This window comes from Neophocaena asiaeorientalis, unplaced genomic scaffold (genome assembly GCF_003031525.2).
Source record: "Neophocaena asiaeorientalis asiaeorientalis breed wild unplaced genomic scaffold, Neophocaena_asiaeorientalis_V1.1 scaffold170, whole genome shotgun sequence".
NCBI lineage: Eukaryota > Metazoa > Chordata > Mammalia > Artiodactyla > Phocoenidae > Neophocaena > Neophocaena asiaeorientalis.
Window position 1 is genome coordinate 3,238,536 of NW_020172463.1, and position 6,697 is coordinate 3,245,232.

The window sequence follows — 6,697 nt, forward strand, 5'->3', positions numbered from 1 at the left end:
ATATGATTTGATAATGAATTTGATGTGTGGAATAAAGAAAAACTGTCAGGCATGTAGCCTAAGTTTTTTATTGGATCATGATATCATTTACTAAATGACAAATACTAGGAGAGGAAAAAGTTAGAGATGTAGATAGATGGCTCTGTTTTGAATGTTCTGTATTTGAGACGTCTATTACATATTTAAGGAGAGATGTCAAGTAGGTAGTTAAATGTGTAAGGACTGTGGCTCAAAGGAGAGTTCAGGAATATTGATATAATTTTGAGCATTATTTGTGCATACTCAATGTTTAAAGCCAAAACAACAGTAGAATTTCCTAGTATTAAGGAAAGAGTGAGAAGAGGATACAACAGATTTTTAGAACACTCCAACATTTAGAAGTGAAGAAACGGTGGAGAAACCTATAAAGTAAAGTGAGATGGACTGGAGGAACCAGAGAGATAAAAGAAAAACTAGGAGAGTTTTGTCACTGAAAACAAAAGAAGAGAGTTTAAATCAGACAGATGTGTGCAATAGCACTTGATCCTGCTGAAATTTGATGAATATAAGGCCAGAGAACTGGACTGATGGGTCTGCAGACAAATGGAGTGGCTAGGTAGGAAAGGAGTTAAAAAAGTGGAGACAGGTTGAGTAGTTTACTCATTCTATATATTTTTCTATGATGGGGAGAAGAGAAATGGGAGATGTGGTCTCAAGGGAGCAACTGCCTTTAAGATCAGAACTGCTGGATCATATTTGTATATTAATGGGAATGAGAAAAGAGAGGGAAATGTTGATGATGATCAAAAAATAGGTAAATGAAAGAGCAAAGTCCTAGAAAAGGAAAGGAGGTTAGGATTCAGAGAACAAGCATAGGTTTTAGCCTTTAATGGACATAAGGTCATTCTTCTATGATTATAGGAGAAAAGACAGAGTTATATATAATATAGAATATATATTATATATAATTGTAGATAGATGGTAAGAGAATGAAGAAGTTAGTGTTACTTACATCTGTTTTCTCAGTTAAATACAAAATTAGATTATGAATGAGAAATGAAGCAGGAGAGACTGGGGAGAAAGGAGAAAGTATTAAATATTAGTGAGGGTGGGAAACCAATAGAGACCTGTAAAAAGATTGCTGGAGCATGTTGAGTGCTGTTTTGAGAGTTTGAAGTTAGAGTTTCCAGTCATGTAAGTTGGGTGACTTCCTCTAATAAATTTCAGCAGCTCTCAAGGTGGATAATTCTTCTCCATGGAGAATCAGCCCACCCAGGACTACACTGTGATAGAAGTAAGGCCAATGTGAGTCTGAGCTCAACTATTTGGTATTGTTTTTGGTGGTAGTGCATTGGCGGAGGGTTTTTCTAGGTCTGTTTCAAAGGATAGATATTATTAAATCAACAGTTGGTGTATCCCCTGACTTCAGCTAGCTGGGAACATTAAGCAAGCAAGAGTCAGGGAAATGAATCCATGAGGTCAAATGCCAGAAGAGTAGCTGAGAATAGACTAACAATTAGAAGAATAACATAGGGAAACAAAAACAACTATCTGAAACATAATTGCCAAGGCTAAGAGATGAGACAGATTGTCTGCAGACCTTTCAGCAATGTAATTTCCAAAGGAATCCTGAACTGTGCCTGTGTATCCCTGCGGTGTTCAGTAGGGAATTTGTGTCTAAGGGGGCTGTCTATTCATCCAACTTCGTGAGACTGTCTTAAAAATTTTATTTAACTCCACAGAAGAAAGTCTTGTTGTTTATAAAATAGAATATTCTATTATGCATATGATACTTTGGATTACACTTGACCCTTCAACAACTCCGGGTTTAGGGGCGCCGAACCTCCCCGCAGTCGAAAATCCTATATAACTGACAGTTGGCCCTCTGTATCTGCGGTATTGCATCCATGGGTTCAACCAACCTAGGATCATGTAGTACTGTAGTATTTATTACTGAAAAAAATCCTCATATAAGTGAGCCTGTGCAGTTCAAACACATGTTGTTCAAAGTTCAACCATACATGCAAAAAGGCTAAAATATTTTTTAACACCACCATTTTTACTATATCACAAATCCAAAAGACCCCTATTTTCCTTAATTTCTATTACTTTTCTCATTTAATAACAAAATATTCCTTCTAATATTAGTATATTTCATATATATTAAATACTAAATATTTTCTACTTTCATTCAAAGGCTTATAGGTGAATAATCTACCTGGAATTTATAGTATGGTGTGAGGTAGAAATGTTCCTCTACATATAATTAATTTCCCAAGAATTTTTATTCAAATGCCCACATTTATAGTAGTAGTTTCCGGATAGTATGTTTCATTTTATTTTTCAATTCTTATATGAGCTCTAAACTACTCAAATTGTTGTTTTATGGAATGTAATTTTCTTCTGTGAGGTAACACAGCTCTGTCTTTCAAAGTGCTCATTTTTATTTCATATAAACTATTTCATATAAACTATTCATCATCTAGATCAGTTATATTTAAATGTAATATAGTTATATCGATAGGAATTACATAAAATTTATAGATTAAAGTCTTTACTCCATAAATGTGGCATATGTCTGCATTTATTGAGATATTATTTTATTCTTCAGTAAATTGTGTGGGTTTTTTTTTTAGCATAGTCCCATCAGTCTTTGAACCTTTTCTTGTTTTCTGGAACAACAAGTTATTCCAGCTCACTGTCCTGTTTCCCTGCCAAAGGCCTATAATCAGGCATTTCACTAAAAACCCTGGTTCATTTCAGTGGATAATGGTATTTAGAAACCAATATCTGAGCACTAGGTACCCTCTCAATGAACTTCTGTGGATCTCCTGGTAGAGGGAGGCTACATGGTAGAGGCATAGATTACTTAAGCTACAGGTTCTTGGTTAAGCCCACTTCTCTCTAAAGGTGAACCTGTACATTTTAATTTAATCCTCTTTAAATTGTATCTTTGCTATCATTTCAAATATTTTTTAACTGCTCAATTTTGCTTTTTCTTTTCTAATCTGGTTATGTATTTTAATCAAAAGTTTTTCCAAAATCTGTAGAAGACTCCATTTTTGTCATAGTTCTAGAACATTTACATATTAAACATGTCTTAACATAACAAGGCTAGTTAATATCTCCTGAGTGCTAATAATTTAAAGTGTAGTCTTTCAAATCTTTCAGGCAAAGATATCATTTCCTTTTAGACACAAGAGCATTTTTATACTTTTATCAATAAGGGTACCCACTTACCCTCTACTTTTGATGTACTTACACATCACATGTTTTGGAGCTCCTTTTGATGTCCTTAAATTCTTGTTTTGTCTAATTTCTAATATGTCATTGACTTGCCACACTTTTAGATTTCCTGTATGTTCACTTCTCATATCTTTTCATATTATGTTATGATTGCCTTTTCTTTGATGTAATATTTTCCCCTAAATATTTTAATATTAGCAAAACTTTAAAAGTGCAATTAGTAGTTCAAGGATGTAAGAACATCCTCTCTTTGAACTTAACATTTGAAAAATATGGCAATAGCACTTACTGGAGGCACATTTTAGGATTGCAACTAGGTTAGAATACCCAAACTCATACTGAAGATGGTGAGGAGATTTTCATACTAACCAATTTTTATGACTAAACCAATAAAGCTTAAGAAAGAACAAAGAAGGGAGGAAAGACAAGAAGACCAGGGCAAGCAAAACTGTTCCCATACTTTAGTTATACCATATACTTGGAGCTGAACATCCCTCTGATTCCCACCTCTAAAAATATAAACCAGGGCAAAAATACAGATGTAAGAAGGGAAAGTATAAAGAACAATGTGGGATTTCCCTGGTGGTCCAGTGGTTAAGACTTCACCTTCCAATGTAGGGGGTGAGAATTCGATCCCTGGCTGGGGAGCTAAGATCCCACATGTCTCAAGGCCAAAAAACCAAAACACAAAACAGAAGCAATAGTGCAACAAATTCAGTGAAGACTTTAAAAAATGGTCCATATCAAAAAAAAAATCTTTAAAGAACAATGTATTATTTCATTTGTGAAGGAAAACTAATTTGACTTGTATAATGAGTAAATACCAGCAGTTAGGAAGCTTTCAGAGGTTTTTTTAAATTAAAAAAAATTTCAAACTGACTTCTTCATTTTTATATTTTTTAGCTCTTCAAACATGTATGCTAAAAATTTTAGCATGGGGGCTTCCCTGGTGGCGCAGTGGTTGAGGGTCCACCTGCCGATGCAGGGGACATGGGTTCGTGCCCCAGTCTGGGAGGATCCCACATGCCGCAGAGCGGCTAGGCCCGTGAGCCATGGCCGCTGGGCCTGCGTGTCCAGAGCCTGTGCTCCGCAGCGGGAGAGGCCATGGCAGTGAGAGGCCCATGTACCAATAAAAAAAAAAAAAAAAAAAAAAAATTTTAGCATGTCTTGAGGCAATGCTTGGCTAAAAAATTTCTAATTTTAATGTTATTTATATTAGCATAGTTCAGTGTTTAAAATATTTTTAGGTGTAGAATATGAAGACAAAATAATGTTCACCAGGAGTATAAATCTTAATAGAGATTATTTATCTCTATAATTATACTAAAATTAAATATTTAAATATTAAAATAATATTATCTTTGCATTCCTAAGACTGTTCTTTTACGTGGTTCAGTAGCTCTATCCGAGTGAAGTGAGAAGTTATTTTTTTAAAGAAAAAAATATAATGAGAAATATTGAGATGAGATTCAACTGCTGACATGAAAAATGGAATAATGCAGGAGGACAAAAAAGTATGAGTCTGGCTCTTTTCAGACTTCCGGCTCTTCTCAGTCTAGAGACTGAACGATCATGATCTCGATGGACATTTTTAAATATCAGAAAGGGATGAATACAGAAGAATGGATAAAGAAGATGTGGTACATATATATGCAATGGAATATTACTCAGCCATAAAAACAAACAAAATTTGCAAGAGATGTGGATAGACCTAGAGACTATCATACAGAGTAAAGTAATTCAGAAGGAGAAAAACAAATATCATATAATATCACTTATATGTGGAATGTAGAAAAATGATACAGATGAACTTATTTGCAATGCAGAAAGAGAGACACAGATGTAGAGAAAGGATGTATGGATACCAGGAGTGGAAAGGGGGGAGGGATGAATTGGGAGATTGGGATTGACCTATATTATACACTACTATGTATAAAATAGGTAACTAATGAAAACCTACTGTATAGCACAGGGAACTCTACTCAATGCTCTGTGATAACCTAAATGGGAAGGAAATCCAAAAAAAAAGGGGATATATGTATACATATCGCTGATTCACTTTGCTGTACAGCAGAAACTAACACAACATTGTAAAGCAACTATACACCAATGAAAATTAATTTTAAAAAGGGATGAATAATGTGACAAGAGGCATTTGATATAAAATGATAGATATTAAAGATAGAGAATGAAACAGAACAAATGTTAAAAATTATAATCCATGAAAAATTCCATTAAAAAAATTTGATACTAAATATTGAAAGATACATTATGTATTTTGGAAAATAGACCCAAAACAGCCAAGATAGTAGTGTTCTATAAATCTATTGTATTGCAAGAAAAAGAAAATAAACTCTTGGGCACCTAAGCAAAAAGACCAAGTCACATTTGATGGTAAGAAAATATGACTTTCAGCTGCACATTATACCAAAAGATAAAAGAACAATATATTTAAGAAATTCACAAAAAGATAAAAATGTTAGCCAAGAATTTTATATCCAGACAAACATAGCCTCAAAAATAAAGATTGTGGGCTAACAGGAAGAAGCAAGAACTCAGAGTAGTCCTATGATCCCTTCCTAAGGAACTTACTAGAGAACATGACTCAAACAACCAACATGATTAGTGATAAGTACTGCCATTAAGCAAAAATTTATATTTACCCGACAATATAAGATTAAATGTTATAAGGGAGGCAGTATAGAATGTAAGGGCTATACGTCATAACAATGTAGATATAGTATATTAAAATAGGCTTGGCCAATTGCCATATATATATATAGATAGATAGATTGCATATAAATTGCTATTTTACTTCCAAGCTGTTGATCTTACACCTCAGCCGTGTTGCAGGGGGTGGTAGTGTGCTGCTGTCTCTGGATTGTAAAGACCACCTGAGTGTCCCTGAGTTTCAAAATGATGATGTGAAACTCTCCCACAAGATAAGACTTACAGTATTTTCTTTAAATATAAAATGATATTTTCTTAAACAAACATAAAATGGATAATTCTTTAGGAGATTTTAAATTACATTTCTATCATCCATTTTCTCTCTCTCTTTTTTTAAAATCTTTATTGGAGTGTAATTGCTTCACAATACTGTGTTAGTTTCTGTTGTACAACAAAGTGAATCAGCCATATGCATACATATATCCCCATAACCCCTCTCTCTTGAGCCTCCCTATTCCACCTCTCTAGGTCATCACAAAGCACAGAGCTGATCTCCCTGTGCTATGCAGCTGCTTCCCACTAGCTAACAATTTTACATTTGGTAGTATGCATCAGTGCCTTTTTTTTTTTTTACATTCCATATATATGTGCTAGCATATGGTATTTGTTTTTCTCTTTCTGACTTACTTCACTCTGTATGACAGACTCTAGGTCCATCCACCACACTACAAAATAACTCAATTTCGTTTCTTTTTATGGCTGAGTAATATTCCACTGTGTATATGTGCCACATCTTCTTTAT